Here is a 17,741-nt window from a genome sequence, read left to right on the forward strand (position 1 = left end):
ATTGCATCAGTAGTTTTTCTAAGAATCAATAGTTGCTTCAGTTTTTTTTTCTTTTTTAATTTGTTCATTTCTGTAAGTGCATGGATGTGTTATTACAATGCATTAGATTTGGTTCTTCATTTGATTTAGCTCTGGTTTTGAGTCTTCTTGACGTTATGATGTATTGTTCTCATTTGTTTTGCCAGGAAATGGGTAAACTTGGGAAGAAAGCACGGAAATTTGCTCGTAAGAATCTTCAATCTGTGCTCAAGAAAAAGCGGAAACAGAATGCTTTCAGGAATTCTTTCAGGACAAGAAGGGCTTTTAGTAAGGCTCATAAATCCAAAATCCCTCCTTCATGTCTTCTTTAAGCTATTCAAGGTTGAATGAATTTGCTCTTTTGGGTTTTATTCAGGATACTTTCTCTCATCTCTCATCTCTCATCATGGATGTTAAAACTACTGATATACAAGATAACCATGACTAGCTTTGGTGAATCACACACTCAATTTAATTTTGCCTTCCAAATAAGAGAACTAAGTCACCCATTTGATTATTCAATATCTAGTACTTTTCTCACTGCATGTATTCCATGATCAACCGGAGAAATCTTATGAGGTTTTTGAATCAGTAATTACCTTTTCTAATGAAAGAAAATTTGATTAGGATCTTTAATATGGTTGAATAGGTTTAACACAAGAAATTTTCTATTGCAAAGCTCTGAGCTAGTTGGGATATGGTGGGTCAAGCTGCTTACAAGTAGCTCAGGTCTGACAGTTAAAAGCTTCATTAAATTTTGGACGGCAGACTGAAAGTAACAAATGTTACCAGTTTGAATATTTGCCAACAATTTCAGATAAAATAGTGGAACATTTCCCTCTTCCATCTTGGAGCAAAGAAACTTCAGATCCTTGAGCTTTGCTGGGAGCGTGTAAAAACATAGGTGTTTATCCTTGGACCAATAGGATAAAGCCTATGTCACAGGGATTCGGCTAGCAGGGTGCCGCACTCGCGTCGACGCGACTCGACGCGGGTGCGGTCAACCCGACCCTGGGTGTGTTGACTGCACCCAGGGTCATTTGTGTCCAATTTTTTTATTAAATAAAAAAATGTGTCCAATTTTTTTATTAAAAAAAAATTGGCCGGGGGGAGCCCCCGCCCCCCCCTTTCTGCAAGGGCAAAAACTCTGAATCAAGCTCCACAACTCATCCGCTCGACCCCTCCCTTGCACAAAGAGGGCGCAGGGAGGGGGCTCAACCCCTTCCCTGCACAAATTATATATATATATATATATATATTTTTTGCCGCACCCCCGCACCCAAGTTTTTTGAAAGTGCTGCACCCGCACCCGCACCCGCACCCGCACCCGCACCCATGTGACATAGGATAAAGCCAACATAAAAAAACTTGGTACCAGGAAACTCTTGGTGAGGAAAAATGTCATGATAAATTAATTTTTTTATTTTTTGGAAAAACTCTAGGAAATATTAGCATGTGTAAAAAGTTAGAAATATGGGCAATATATATAAAAAAATTAAAAATGTTTTATTATGTTGATATCATGATAAGACCATTATTGGAAATATTGCGACTTTTTATAATATAGCAGATTTTGTAAACGCTGCCATGTTTACAAAATATTGCCAATATTTGTAACTATAATAAAAGTTAAAACCAATTAAGACTATAAAAATATATAAAAACATAAAGAAAGACATAAATTTTTTAAAAAATGCCTTTATTGGATTAATTGATTTTTTTGTGGACCAAGCCCTATGGATATGATCCATATGGTTTGTTCAGTCAAAAGCAAGTTTTAGATCGTCCGATCAATTATATAGGTAGATCTTTTAAGGGTTTCAAATTTTATGGTTCACAATGTATTGAAATTTCAAAATTGAAAAATTCATGCTTGTATGTCCAAACCAGAGTTATCAGAAGTGCCATAGGGCATGGGAAAGCGTGTTTTGTAAGCGTGAAACATGGCGCTTCTGAAACGTGCTGGGAAGTGCCAAAAAAATTTAGGGAGTGGGAAGCGCGCTTCCCAATTTAGGGGAAGCTCGTTTTCCCTTATTTTTTCTTTTTTTTGTGTTTTTATTTTTCTTTTTTTTTGCTTCCCCCTCACTTCCTAGGTCGCTTTCGGTTTGCTTCCTAGTTTTCTTCCAAGACGATTCCTGATTCGCTTCTAAGTCGTCCTGCTTTTCCCGCTTCCTAAAATTTTGAAAATGCCTCGCTTCTCACTTTTGCTTCTCGAATCGCTTCCTCGACTAGCAACTCTGGTCCAAACCACTCACGATCTTTTCAAAATATTGCTGATATTTGTTACTATGCATAAAACCAGTGTTTAATTTTGCATTGTAAATTTGAATGCTTTGAAGTTTGCGATTTTCAAGTGGGAGCAATCTAAAGGCCGTTTGGATATTAAACCATCTAAAGAATGGATTAGTTTTTTGGCCGATTGATCAATGCGGGCAATGATAACAGTGTATGACATGAACAAGTATAGTCTGCCTCAAAGTGACTCCATTGTCTCTGCTCTTTAGGTATTCTGGACAAAATCCCTTTCTGGATGATATCACACCTCATTGATATCCTTTTAGCCCACGGGTTATGGTTGCTTGAAGTTGAAGATTAGCAGCAACTTGATTAAGGTTTATGTGTCTTTTTCATGCCCCCCCTGATGTAATCTTTCTACCTCCTTTTCAGTCTTCATGACTGGCTCAGGCCCTCAATGGGAAGCCAAGCAGAGAGTGCCTTGAGGATTGATACCATACATTGAATGAGCTTACATATAACGTCTCTAGTAGTTCATTAGATGTTTAAACATTTATATTATTATTTTAGTAGCTACAAATATTTTTTCCATAAAATAAATGATAATTCCGCAAGTGTCATGTTGCATGAGGCCAACAATATTTTTGCTAATCTAACTGTCTGCGCTATTGCCTTCTTTTTGTAGTGTTCATAGGTAGTTGCTTCATAAGACATCGTTTATTAGGAACTTATCTCTACATCTAAGTTGCCCTGCTTGGTTTGTGTTTGCGCTTCTGTTCACTAAGTGGATTGTGTGACAAAATGTTTCCAAGTTTGTATAGTTTTTAACTAGACTTTTTGTTTATTTGCAAGCATTGATTAGGCCACCACATTTAAGCTCTATGGTTGGTTCTGTTATTGCAGGAGATAAAGGTGTTGTATATGTGAACCATCCAATCTCCTCAGATGCACAACCTGTAGAAGAGTAAGAAAATGCCACTATTTATTTTCTTTGCTATCACTTGCTTTAGATTATTTTTCTGACATCAACTTGCTTTAAATTGTTAGACATGCCAATATTGAATGTTAATTCCCATCAAAATTTACATCCCTTGTAAGATTGTTTTTCTGTGTTTTTCTTGTTTGGTTCCGCCTTTGCAGTTACTTTTCTTTATATTAGGATAAAACTGTACACTTCTACTGCTTAATACATGATGTAAGATTGAAGTTTGCCAAGAATCAAAGTGGCACCTGTGCAATTTGCCTTTTCTTGTGCAGCCGATAGTTGACAAACTCGTGACTTGGATCCGGATTGCCTGACCCTTGACTTGTGAGTCAGCAGGTTGACTCGGTAATTTGGACGAGTTAGGACATGATTTTTTTAGTGTTAAGATATGGAAAAAATCAAACTCCAAACTGTATAATCACTAAATTTAGTACATGACATCAATGACTAAGCTATATAAGTATTCAACTATACATAATTGTTGATATTATGATTTAAAAATAGATGATTCTTTGTAAAAATTATCCTTTTATAAGCATTATGCACTAAAACCATGAAATGCATGACAAAAGACACATAAGTGGCATGCGGATAGGTGGTCCTGAATCGGTGACCCAGTTGGGATACGATCCGGGTTGACTCGGGCGATTCTCGAGTCAGCTCTCTGGGTTAGCCAACTATGGTGCAGCCACTGCATTTTATATGTAATATATCTGTCAATTTATGATGGATTCTAGTTGGCTGCTTTTTCTGTTTGTTGTCAATAGCATCCAATTAGCCTCATTTTATATACATTTGAAAATTGTCTTAAGCTCCTCTTTGAAAGGAGACAAACTAAAACTTTTATAACATTTATTCTTTTGCTTCTGTTGTCTGTGGCTTCTTGTTCATTTTTGTCGTGTAGCGGCTGTATTCTTGTGTTTTCTCTGTGCTATTGTGTAACTTGGGTATATTAATTTATTATCTTCTGTTTATATTTTCAAAATAAAATCTGCCATTAAATGGTAAATGGCATATATTGATAATCTGTGTTCTCCCACACTTTTATTGAAAAAATCTTGGCAAAATGAATAATTTTTTAAAAATTTATAAACTGAAGTTAAAAATATGTAAAAAAATTACTCAAATGCCAAAAGCAATAAATATGTCTCATCCATTGTTTTAAAAATGAAAAAGAAATGAAAGATGGGAGAGTCCAGAGGTCGAAATAAATACTTTCTTGCTTAGGATTAAGTTACATTCAGTATTTATTGCCATTAATTAGTTAGGAGAAAAAGATTGAGAGAGATGTGAATGATAAAATAGGATTATCAGCCAAAGTTTTTTAAAATCATTTATGAAACATAAATTATGATATTTTAATTTTAAATTATCACAACATTTTGAAAAATATCGTGATATTTTAAATGTTAGAACTGATGAAAAGATATCATAATATTTTTTTAAAATATCATGATATTTGTGACTATGCTTATACCTTCTTCCATTTCCTTAGTTTTCTTTTACTGCAAAATTTAATTTTATGTTTTTATGAAAAACAGCTGCATTACTTGAGTTTTATCCTTACATACTTGTAATCACCATTGATAGCTGCTAACTTTTGTTTAGTTGCAAACTATGTTGTCAAAAGTGATACGTGGTTACCTAGTCAACTGGTACTGCCTACCCTACTTGTGTTCGCCTAATCCTCCCAGAGCCAATCCCTAGTTAGACAGCACAGAGTAGGATGCCATTGTTTTTTATTTTTGACGTCTTAAATTAATCCTATGCACTTAATTCCTATATGCTGTTTTTTGTGCTTATTTTATTTATTACTTGAGAAAAATGATTGCTTGGGCCTTGTTAGGGACTGTTGCAATCGGATTGATGTCAACATATATTCTTGTTAAAACCCACACACATACATGTGCACACATGCATACACAAAAATTTGCGAGTCTCTATTACAGCTCAATGTTTCCAGAAGAGATGTTCTTGTAAGAGTAAATATTTAGTGCTATGCTGCTATTATGCATTTTAGAGCATACTAGGATCAGCATAGAGAATCTAGTACAAGACTAATGTGTGTTGCCAATTTGCCCTTATCTTCCCTTTTTAAAATTTTTCACAAGGTCTATTATGTTCAATGATAAAATGATTCTGGGGGTGCGCTTCTTAGGAGCCTTAGGAGGTCATTGTTAACATAATTCCTGCTTGCATGAGTAATTCAAACCATTTTCTTCTTCCTAGGTGTTGATTAAATGACATAATCGATGCCGATATTCTTTTTAGAATAATTTCTAGTGTATCAGTTGAAATTTTGTGTTGATTCTAGTGGAGTGGGTATTATTCTTGATCGTAAAGATACCGATGCTCGACTTTGGAGACCATCACACAATTTCACTTTCGCCCACTGATTAATTGTCAAGCATTTCACAATTTACTAAGTTCTTTCCTCATTCAGTTATGTTATTCAGCAGCTTCATTGTTTCCATTGGTTAATTGTTAAATGCAATTGAGTTTTCCAAATAGTCTGAGTCATATATTGCAAGTTTATATGACATGATTATTCAGGAGGTAGTGATGCTTTTTCAGTTTCCAGAAAGTAGCGAAATTTTTTTACTGAGATTCTAGCTAGATTATGGGCGTAATATCTTTCAATGTATTATGGAATTATCTGTGCGCATACATTTGTTCCATTTTGTATAGTTGTCTTAAGGTGAGGCAATTAATTAACGATTTAACTTGAAATGCAAGTGTTTATGTTCATATATAGTTATGCTCATCATTGTTGTCAGATATCCTGAAGGTATTGTAAATCAGGCGCTCGACGACATTTTTGCAGATACTTTTGGTAATGATGTTGACAATGATTCAGTTATAGATTCAGATTCGGAAAGTGATGGTCTTCTTTCTGAGGTAATGTCATGCTCTTCTAAAAATCCGGCCTCATCTTTTTCTAATTCCTTATTTATTTATGAAAGAGTTCTGAATTCTGATATTGGTTTCAGGATTTGAATGGTTCTTATCTTGTTAAAGATGGAAGTGATGATAATTCAGGTTGGAACATAATTACAACAGTGAAATTTGGTGTTTGAAATATCCTAAATTTTTGTTTTAGTAAAATCGCAAGAGGATATTTTTCAATATAATTGCTGTTGCTGTAGATGAAAGTTACCATACTGCTCTATATGAGCAGAACAAGACAATTATGGTGGAACTCGTGAAGCAGAAAAGTAAGTTAGATCGGCTGAAGAAAAAGGTAAGAACGACCTTGTACTTAATTAAGACCTTGAAATGACCATAGATATGAAGCTCAACATGATGGTATGTCTAACTAATATAAACATGTAGGGTTTGTTTTAAAAAATTTCTCTCCTATTTTGAAGACAAAAAAATTGATGGCTCACATTCATCATTGTAATGCACTTAGTTTTACCCAAAATGAACTAATGCTAGGGATGTCAATCGATCACGTTTGAGTCAGGTATCTGAAAAGTACAAATCTGATTAGTTGAATCGGTATAGCAAATGAATCTGATAAATAATCAGATTCGGATGTAGTTTTTAGATTTTCATTTGAATCTGGATCCAAGGGTAATCCAACCCAATTCCTTATAAAATATATCTGATTAGCTAACCGAGTACAGGTTCAATATTGCCTTTTCCATCCAACTCTAAATTTGATTAAGCTAGATCCGGATAGGTCAGATTCACTAAGACCTAGATCTCAACTGAATATTTCCAGTTTACTGCCCTGGCTAATGCTCAGAAAGATTTTCATGTTATGACCCTTGAAATGTTGTATTCTTAAGTATGAAGAGCATATTTAAAGCAATAGAAGTGCTTTTTGTTTTTTATTTTTGCTTTTGTGTTTGCTCATAAAAAGAAAACAAGTGCATCTTTTGTGATATAGACAACTCTTCATACTTCTTTCAGTACGGCATTATTTCTGGATGCTTGAAATATTAATAAGGTTATGTTTGCTTCATTGTTTCACCAGGACCCAAATTTTGGTGAGTTTCTGGAAAAGCATAGTTTGGAGCTTCAAGCTGCAAGCAATAAAGAAAAAGTAAGACGTCCATCACTTTCCAGTTTCCACATGGCCATCATTATACTGGCTTTCGACATTCTATTATCATTTTATCATTGGTAGGACTCCTATTGATATTAAAAAATTCTGATGCCATAAATGGTTGTCTTCTTAGGTTGTATGTCATGTCGGTAGTCATGTTATCAAGCCTACTCTTCTCTGTTCTTTTTTCCTTCACCCTTTTTCTTTTGTTTTTTTTTCTGGTGTGTGTCTATTCCAGATTGGTGTGCTCAAATCAGGCAAGATTGGGTCCAACTAACCAATCCTGATTGATTCCATAGATTATCCATACCAGTGGGAATCAATTTTAGAGTCAAGTTGAGTCAGATTAGTATAAAGTGACAAGTGTCTGGTTGGACCAATCCATTGATTAGATCACCCAATTTTAACGTTCTTCTCATCATTTTTTGATAACTTTGCAGTGAATTTAGGTGGTTTTGTTCTTAGTTGTCATAGGCGCTAGGCGGAGCGTAGGCGGTGAGCCCCTAAAAAGCCTAGGCAGTACCCCAAATAAAAAAACAAAAAAAATATATACAAATATGTAAACAAACTACTAAAATTAATAAGAAATATGTATACAACATAAAATCAAACAACAATAAGCAATAGACAAAACAAAATATCTCGTCAAACACTATAAGATAATTATATTAAATAACCTGCTCAATACATTGTCCAACACAAAACATTTAACAACACAATACATTTAACTAAACATAGAATTCTGAAACATATGTCTATATATAAAAGTCATCTTCATTCTTCAGTAGTATCAAACTTCATTTCAACGATTTCCTTAATTTATTGCATCTTTTAGTGGCTTGAGATGATGATGGCAGATCATCTTCATACAATTTCTGTCCCACAAATGTTGCAGGTACTTGTGCCTTTCTCTCATCATCTTTTTTAAGACTAGTAAGAAGCTCAACACAAATATCAGAAGGAATGCTATGTTTACATAATTTCACAGTGGAGTTAATATGTCCCACAACATGATATTTAAATCTATACAATCCTTCATGCATTATAAAATCACAAAAATTACACTTCACTATTTCTTTGGCATCTCTAAGTCAATAGTGTACAATATTTCAATGCAGGTTTCTTTGAGAGGCATCATCCAAGACCTCTACCCTCCATCGACTTACTAGAACACGAATTAATAAATCTAATCACTACAAAGATGTAAAATAATGTAACTGATAACCATGTTAAAAAATGAAACAAAGAACAATGGAATAAATAAACCATGCAACTGATAACCAATGCAAAAAATTAAAACATAACCAATTAATCACCAAATAAAAATATAAGCATACAGACATTTAACAAATCTACACACATAACATAATTAACTTTAACTGTATTTAAGTATAAAATAGTAAAAAAAACCCAATAAGTTTATAATAACAACTTAAATTTAATCCTTAGATGAACTTGAAAGTCTATCATCATCTTCATTGATATATTGCTCTTCTTCTTCAGTTTTATTTGCAGAGTTAGCTTATTCCTCTTCTTCTTCCACCCTCACCACCTTCTTTCCTTTGTCAAACATTTTCTTTCTTAGGACATTAGTTACACGTATTTTTACCCCCACCCTATGCCTTAACGCTCTGGATGCCTTATCAACAAGATCTCATGTAAGTGATGTGTCATTTTCAAAGATTATCATTGACTTCTCTTAAGACAATGGGGTCGAGATCTCCTTTTTTTCATTCTCTCCTCATACCTTCGTTTCAATTTATGATTATATTGCACAAAAAACAAACCATTCAACTTTTTGTGCAAAAGTCAGTTTCTTTTCTTTGTATGAATCTATAAAAATATATATAAAGTTAAAATATATACAAACTGACAAATATTATTTAGTAATTAGTAGTAAATAATATTTTACTGCTTCAAAAGTACTTCAATCACGTTCACAACAGAATGTAATGCATGCGAGACCTAAGACTTGAACAACAAAGGTCTGGAGCTGGAGACAACCAATGGCAAAAGAAATCCACCAATCTACTATTAAAAAATCAAATTACATATAATTAAAGTATATGTTGAAACTTGGTTTGAGAAAAGATAGAAAAGTACCTAATCACCCTTAAGTAGTGATTAGGGTCAATAAAGAAAATTACACTAGAGACCATTGAAAGTTAAAATATAAACAAGACCACCCAATAAACCCCTCACGATAATAACTCTCAACACTCCCCTCAAGCTGGAGCATAGATATCAATCATGCTCAGCTTGTTACAACACTTTGAGAATTCTGTGATAGGAAGGGGTTTGGTAAAAACATCTGCTACTTGATCTTCTGAAGCAACATGAAAAGTTGATATATTTCCCACTTGAACCATATCCCGAATATAATGACAATCTATCTCAATATGCTTAGTCCTCTCATGAAACACATCATCTTAATAGGCAGAGAAACCTTTATGCTCAATCCGGTAAGCATAGATTTTATCCAAATCATTTCAGCAGCAGTTTGTGCCATGACCCTATATTCTGACTCAACACTTGATCTTGCTACTACAACTTGTTTCTTGCTTCTCCATGAAACTAAGTTGCCACCAACAAAAACACAGAACCCTGTAGTAGACTTCCTATCATCAACCGACCCTGCATAATCAGCATTAGTATACGCAACCACATCAAGATTTGCCTCTTTTGTAAACAATAGACCTTTTCCTGGAGATGTCTTCAGGTATTTAAGAACCATCATAGCTGCCTCCCAATTAACTTTTCTTGGTTTATCCATGAATTGACTCAATTTGCCAACAACAAATGATATGTCAAGCCTAGTTACAGTAACATAGAGAAGTTTACCAATGAGAGTCCTATAGGACTTACTATCAACTGCCTCAGATTGCTCGTCATACAAGAACAAATTAGGATTCATGGGAATAGTGGCTGGTTTTGCACCAAGCATCCCTGTCTCCTGTAAAAGATCAAGCACATATTTACTCTGAGAAATAACCATACCTTCTATATTTCTTGCTACTTCGATTCCCAACAAGTACTTGAGAGGACCCAGATCCTTTGTAATAAAGTATTTCTGCAGATATGCCTTGGTGCTTGAAATCTCCTGCTCATTATCTCCAGTTAAAATTATATCAACATAAACAACCATAGTCACAAAACCCTTAGAGCTATTCTTTATGAACAAAGAATGATTTGATGGTGACCTCTGGAAACCAAATTTAGACATCACCTCAAACAATTTGTGAAACCATGCACGCGAGCTTTGCTTTAGGCCATATATTGCCTTTTTTAGTTTGCACACTTTGCCACACTCTCCCTATCGTTCGAAGCCAGGCGGTTGTTGCATGTAGACCGTCTCAGATAGATCCCCATACAGAAAAGCATTCTTCACAACAAGCTGAGTCATACTCCACCCATGATGAACAACCGCAGAAGTAACTAAGCGTATAGTGCCCATTCTGGCTACGGGAGAGAAAGTCTCAAAGAAGTCCACCCCATATGTTTGGGTGTAGCCTTTGGCGACTAGACGAGCTTTGTGTCTCTCCAGAGTGCCATCAAAATGATATTTAATAGTGTACACCCACTTACAACCAACAATGTCTGCATCAGAAGGAGGATCGACAAGCTCCCAAGTCCCTTGAGAAATCAAGGCGTCCATTTTTTCTTGCATTGCTTGTTTCCATTGAGGATCTAATAAAGCCTGTTGATGATTGATAGGACTGGAGATGGCAGATAAAGCAGATAGAAAGTTTTTCATGCTCTTTCCAATCTTGTTTGTGGACACAAACTTTGAAATTGGGTGCAGAGTACACTGACGCATGCCTTTCCTCAGGGCTATGGGAAAATCATTTTTAATCTCAGGATCTGCTCTACAATCATCAGGATAAGCAATAGAATCATCAACATAATCAGGATCACTGACTGCAAGAGAAGAAGACGATGAAGGGCCACGAGAGGAGGCTTGACGACGAGTATACACCAGTGGAGGATCATGGAACCGAGTTGAAGAGGGATCAGAACATAATGAAGGCAATAAAGGAACTGACTTCAAAGGAATGGGAGGAATGGGTAAGGGAAATGATGTGGACATATCAGGATTCACACGAGACGCGCACGGCGAGAAGTAAGGAATGGTCTCAAAGAATGTGACATCCGCACTGATATACTCTTTACGAGCAATGGGGTCAAGACATTTGTACCCTTTTTGGTTTTTTGGATACCCAAGGAAGACACACTTAGTTGCCTGTGCAGCTAGTTTGTCCCTAGTAGGTCCAAGTTTTTGCACAAAACAAACACAACTAAATACCTGAGGAGAAACTTTGAACAAAGAACAATCAGGATAAAGTTGTCTGATAGGAATTTGGTCATTAAGAGCAGTAGAAGGCATTCTGTTAATAAGGTAACAAGAAGTAAGAAGGGCATCTCCCCAAAAAGAAGCTGGCATGTTTGTTTGAATCATAAGGGTTCGAGTTACTTTCAAAAGGTGTCAGTGTTTTCTTTCAGCTACCCCATTTTGCTGGGACGTATGGGCACATGAAAATTGAGGGCAAATCCCATTATCCCGATAAAATTGTAATAGTTTGCTAGATTTGAATTCAAGAGCATTATCAATATGAACAATTTTAACAATGGAACCAAATTGAGTATTTATTTCAAGAATAAAAGATTGGAGAATACACAAGACTTCAGATCTCTCCTTTATTAAAAAGACCCAAGACACTCTAGAGTAGTCATCAACAATGACAAGGTAATACTTGGACTGAAACCTATTAGGAACCCGACTAGGCCCCCAAACATCAACATGAATTAGATCAAAAGGACTTTGACTAGTACAACTCTGACTTAAAGAAAAAGAACTACGATGATGCTTGCCCAACTGACATGCTTCACACTGAAAGGACGTTGTAGAAGAGACCTGTGGAATGACTCTTTGAAGCTTGAAAAGAGAAGGATGACCCAATCTGAGATGCCATTGGTAGGAATTAGAACTCGATTCCACACACAAAGTTGCTACTCCAACAGGTTGTGTAAGATATAAACACCTCCCTCCTCATGGCCTCCACCAATCTTCTTCCCAGACAGCAAATCCTGAAATACACAAGAACCCGGGTCAAATATAACTCGACAATTTAGTTCTTTTGTAAGCTGGCTTACGGATAATAAATTCTTAGGAAACTGTGGAGCATGGAGAACATATTGAATCCGTAATGTAGGGGTAAAATGCACATCTCCTTGCCCCACCATTGGGGATAATCTACCATATGCCAATTTAACATGACGAGGGAAAGATGTATGAACCAGTGTAGAGAAACTATGTGAATCTCCACAAAAGTGTTGAGAGGCGCCAGAATCAATAATCCATATCTTACCTCCATCATCTAACTGAGTACCCGCAGAGCATGCCACATCAGTCACTACAATAGAGGCAGACACAAATGCAGAACTCTGAGAAAGAAGCTGATCATATTCTGCACGACTGAGAGTAATCGTATTGGTTGAAGAAGTAGGCACAGGTTCAGTGATGGAAGAGACAACCAGAGTTGTTGCTTTGAGGAACGATAATGAGCTCTGAGGGCAACTTCTAGGGTTCTTATCCCAACAACGATCCTCAAGGTGCCCTTGCTTGCCACAATATGTACACTGAAGCCTGCTACGACCTCCACTGCCTCTTCCACGACCTCTGCCTCTGGAAGAACTAGGTAAACCATGCCCTCCTCCACCAGTGACAACAAGAGCTGAAGTCTGAGAGTCTCCATGAGGCGGAGGAAGGGTAACAACAAGACGACTTAACCGGTTGTAGGCATCAGCTAGAGTAGGGATCTCTGAGCTAGTAAGCATTTGCACCTTGGCTACTGAGTAATCTGGAGATAATCCTGATAGAAAATGAGCCACCATAGTCTACTCCTGATGGGTTTTATGATTAGTGCAGCAGGGAGGACGAACAGAGTTGAGCCTTTTATAGGCTGATTTAACTGATGCATAATATTGGGAAAGATTCTGATTACCCTGCTGCAACTGAAATATCTCTTGCTCAACTTACAAAATTCTACTGACATTTTTGTCTTGAGAGTACGTGTCACGTAATGAATCCCACATCTCCTTTGCAGTAGAATAGTAAATTAAGCCGTCTGCAATATGTGGCTGAACACTGTTCATAATCCAAGACATAACAATGTCATTATCTTCCTGCCGTGTGGCATATTTCCCAGTTTTCTCTGTTGGTTCCTTTTTTAACAAAATATGTTTTCGACGATGTCTTGACACAGACATCATAAAAGTCCTCGACCACCTTTTATAATTATTGTCGTCCAGCTTTACGGACGACCCATAAGAGAAGGGATTAGCAAAAGCTTTGTACTCTGCAGACACTTTAAACCTTTGTTCACCATCACTGGACTTTATTTCAGCCATGGTATTTCACTGCTGACAGTAGCTAGCTAATGAGCCGGATAATAATAATAACCAGAAAGTAATCACGAGCAAACTGATAGTAAAGAAATAGATTCCAGCTGAAATAAAATCCTTGTCTTGCAATATATATATATATATATATATATATCACAGACGCCACCAGCAAGATAATAAATCCGATCACCACTATAAAAATTAATTGCTATGATTTCACATCTGAACTTCAACAAAAATTAATCAGATCTGATTAAATCTGATTCCAACAACAGCAAGCACTACAGATTTAACGCCTACCACATCAACACGACTCTGATACGAGCAAATCTGATTCCAACGACAGCAAGCACTACAGATTTAACACCTACCACATCAACACGACTCTGATACGAGCAACAGTCAGTCAGCCACACCATTCAGATCTGATCCAACATCAACGCTCCACGCTACACGACATCCAATTACTGCATGATCTCAGATCTGCTCCACCCAATCACAAAATGATTGCTGATCTGATGCAACACGATCATGATGTCAGATCTGCTCCACGCAATCTCCACATGATGGTAGATCTGATGCACCACGATCCATCAATATTATTGAGGCGTTATCAACAAGGAGCAAAAGAGGAACACACGATCTAGGGTGTCTGATCAGATCTGCATATTGTGTAGAACTAGTCAGATCCCAGGTCGTGAGACTGAGGAAAGAACCTAGGGTTCGATCAGAAGGAAGATCGAACAAACTAGATATAGGCTAAGAGGAGAGAAGAAGAAAGAAAAAAACTATGATAAAGAGGGAAGAAAGAAATTCAGCCTAGGCGTTAGATTCTCCCAAGAACGAGAGGCTTTGATACCATGTTGAAACTTGGTTTGAGAAAAGATAGAAAAGTACCTTCACGATTAGCCCTAATCACCCTTAAGTAGTGATTAGGGTCAATAAAGAAAATTACAAAAGAGACCATTAAAAGTTAAAATATAAACAAGACCAACTGATAACTTTTCTGATTTCCAATAAACCCCTCACGATAATAACTCTCAATTGTATATAAGTTATAAAAATAATGCAAAAGTGGTTATATGAAATTTAATCATCTTACCTAGGGTTTACACCAGAGTTACCAGTCAAGGAAGTGGGAGCGGGAAACGATACGAGAAGCGAGAGCGGGAGCGGGAAGCGAGACACTTTCAAAAATTTAGGAAGCGGGGAAGCGTGGGACCACTAAGAAGAAAATTATGAACCGTCTCGGAAGCGACCAAGGAAGCGAACCGGAAGCGACCTAGGAAGCGAACCGGAAGCGAGGGGGAAGCAAAAAAAATGAAAAAATGGGGAAGCGTGGGGGAAGCGAGGGGAAGCACGCTTCCCAAAAAAGGGGGATGCTTCCCCACACATTTCGGAAGTGCGACGTTTCGTGCTTCCGAAGCGCGCTTCCCCTGTTACCTAGGCGCTTCCGGTAACTCTGGTTTACACTTTCTTCTTCCTCTTTGCTAACTCTATTCCAAAAGGCCCAATAGCAGTTCTATATCTTATGAGTTGGTCTAGTAGTGTGTCTCGATCCTCTTAGCTTTGAACAAGACGATTGACACAATCATATAAGTCATTCTTTATCTCCTCATTGGACTCGATATTTTTATACTTATAATATATGGCTGGATTCAAATATAGGTTTGTTGCATGCAAAGGTTTGTGCAATTGATTGCTCCACCTTTTATCGATTATCTCCCAAACCCAGCCGTATATTTGTTTATCATCACACACATTTACCTACTAAGTAAAAGAATTGAAAGTAACCATTATAGAAGCTAAGATAAAATGTAATTTACAATTAGTAGAATACAAAAAAATTAATTTATAATTATACTTTTATTTGTTCCTTTCCACGATCCATTTTCTTGTAGATGTAACCCATAGCAGGCTTTTCATCGCTATCAACCAATCGAAGCATGTCAAACAAGGGGGCCATTGTTTTCAGAGCACAACTCACTCTCTTCTAAAATTTTGAACTCAAAATCATGCTTTCACATCTTTTACCAACTGACGTTTTTGAAAAACTATTTTTTTCCCAATCATCTCTAAGAAATATGAACTTTAGGCATTTTTTCCAATTATATATGCTTTCTAGAGTAAAAAAATGGCAAATTTTGTCACTGCAGGCCTATGTAAGTCCTTTTGTGTGTGTGCTCTCATCATACTCAACACTTGAGAATGTTTGTAATGGATACCACCAATTGCCTTGCTTTTCCGGAAATGTTCTTCAACTCTTTCAATTATCCTATACATTCCAACATCATATCTATACAATGTGCAGCACAAAGAGTCCAAACTAAATCCTTTCTCTTATCCATAAATAATTTACCTGCTTTCACATAGTTTGAGGTATTATCAATAACAACTTGAACCATATTCTCCTCCCAAACTTCAACAATATCATTCAACAATGCAAAAAGCAAATTTGCATCTTTTACTTCATTTGATGCATCAACTGATTTCAAAAACATTGTTCCCAAAAGGCAATTAACAAAAAAATTAATGAGTGTACACCCTTTTGTATCCATGTTTGGACCAATGCACTTTGTATTGGTCCAAGAACTCCTTCATTTTCTTCATTTCTTTATTCAAAAGTAGTTCTCGCAACTCGTGATATGATGGAGGCTTCATCTCTGGTTCAAATTGGCCTATAGCTTCAATCATACTGTAAAATGAAGGCAACTTCACTGTATTAAAAGGTATTCCACCGTCATAAAATCACCTATTAATGTACTCGTACACTGTTTCTCTTTTTTCCTTTTTGAAGTAATTTTCAAACATAGTTTGTTTGTTTGCTTGCCTTCCTTTCTTTGTTGAATCACTTTGAAAGTATAGATCCATAGCCCTTTTGGTCTAAAGCCAAATGTACTACTCCCCTCCATCTATGAAACAACATTCACGTCCTTCGCCATAATCGGAAGCTGTGAATAAACTTTCATTTCTTTCGTATATATTAACCGTCTCTCTCTTATTTTTTTCATCTCTATTCTTCTTTGATTCCTCCATGTACTTAGAAAGTACTTGCTTGATTTCTGCAATTGTTTTATCATAAGCCTTCACTTTTCTTCCAATCCCAAGTAGATGCCGTTTTATTTTATATATACATCCTTTATAAGTTCAACATTTAAGGTATGTCACAGAATTCAGATCTTGTTTATCCTTAATATAGGCCCACTCCCATGCTAGATCACCTGATTTTCTCTTAAAGTTCTGAATATGTTCCAAATTTGAAAATGTGGACCCACTAGCACTTGCAGATGAAGCCCCCTTCCATTGTTCTAAAAAATGATAAGAATCTAAAAAAAGGCAACATCTAAATTTGCTAAATAAAAAGGAGTAAGCAACAAATAACATATCAGCAAAATATGAATTCATAATAAAAAAACCCTTAAGTTTTTTTTTGTAATTGCAGCACACATTTAATGACAACTTTAACAGGAGCAAACCCTAGGTTTTTTATTAACTATAAAAAAGTTTAGGTGTGTTTTTAACAATATTGAAAACTTAGATGTGTTTTTTATAATCAACCAAAATTTAGGTGTTTTTTTTAAAATGTCCCCCAAAAAACATAGTTAAACCTAATTTGAGTTGGGTTCTGGTCATTATTTTATGCCTATCCTGATGTTTGGGTTTGGGCTCAGTCAGATACCAGACATGGATCCGGCCCATTGACTGCCCAAGATGAGATCTGTGAACTTATACCCAAACAAATGTTTATCTGTGCACTTATACCTTAACAAATATATATATGTGCCCACACATGCAACATTGGAAATAGCCAGTAACAAAAATTTGAGTGTGGCTGAGATTTGTTCGGATCACAGTAAATCTTTTTAGAAGAATTTCTAACTTGTTCACACGGGAATTTGTAGGGGATTTTCAAAAAATGATTGGTTTTCTTTCATAGAATCAGTAATTTAGAGAAAAAGTCAAAAGGAAATTTACAAAAGCCAACAAGCGAAAATGTTTGGTTTATAAGAGGAAAAAAAGGAGAAAAACATAACTGCCACAACATAG

General features: G+C 36.1%; 1 long non-coding RNA gene across 1 annotated transcript; it reads left to right on the forward strand.

Annotated features, from left to right (window-relative positions):
• The first annotated feature begins 183 nt into the window (after positions 1-183).
• Positions 184-6,277, forward strand: LOC149818435 (uncharacterized). The gene is made up of 4 exons (XR_016427198.1): positions 184-306; positions 3,157-3,217; positions 6,016-6,136; positions 6,229-6,277. It is a non-coding gene; the product is annotated as an uncharacterized LOC149818435 (long non-coding RNA).
• Positions 6,278-17,741: the final 11,464 nt, after the last annotated feature.

Source organism: Nuphar pumila, chromosome 13 (genome assembly GCF_984573655.1).
Source record: "Nuphar pumila chromosome 13, dmNupPumi1.hap1.1, whole genome shotgun sequence".
NCBI lineage: Eukaryota > Viridiplantae > Streptophyta > Magnoliopsida > Nymphaeales > Nymphaeaceae > Nuphar > Nuphar pumila.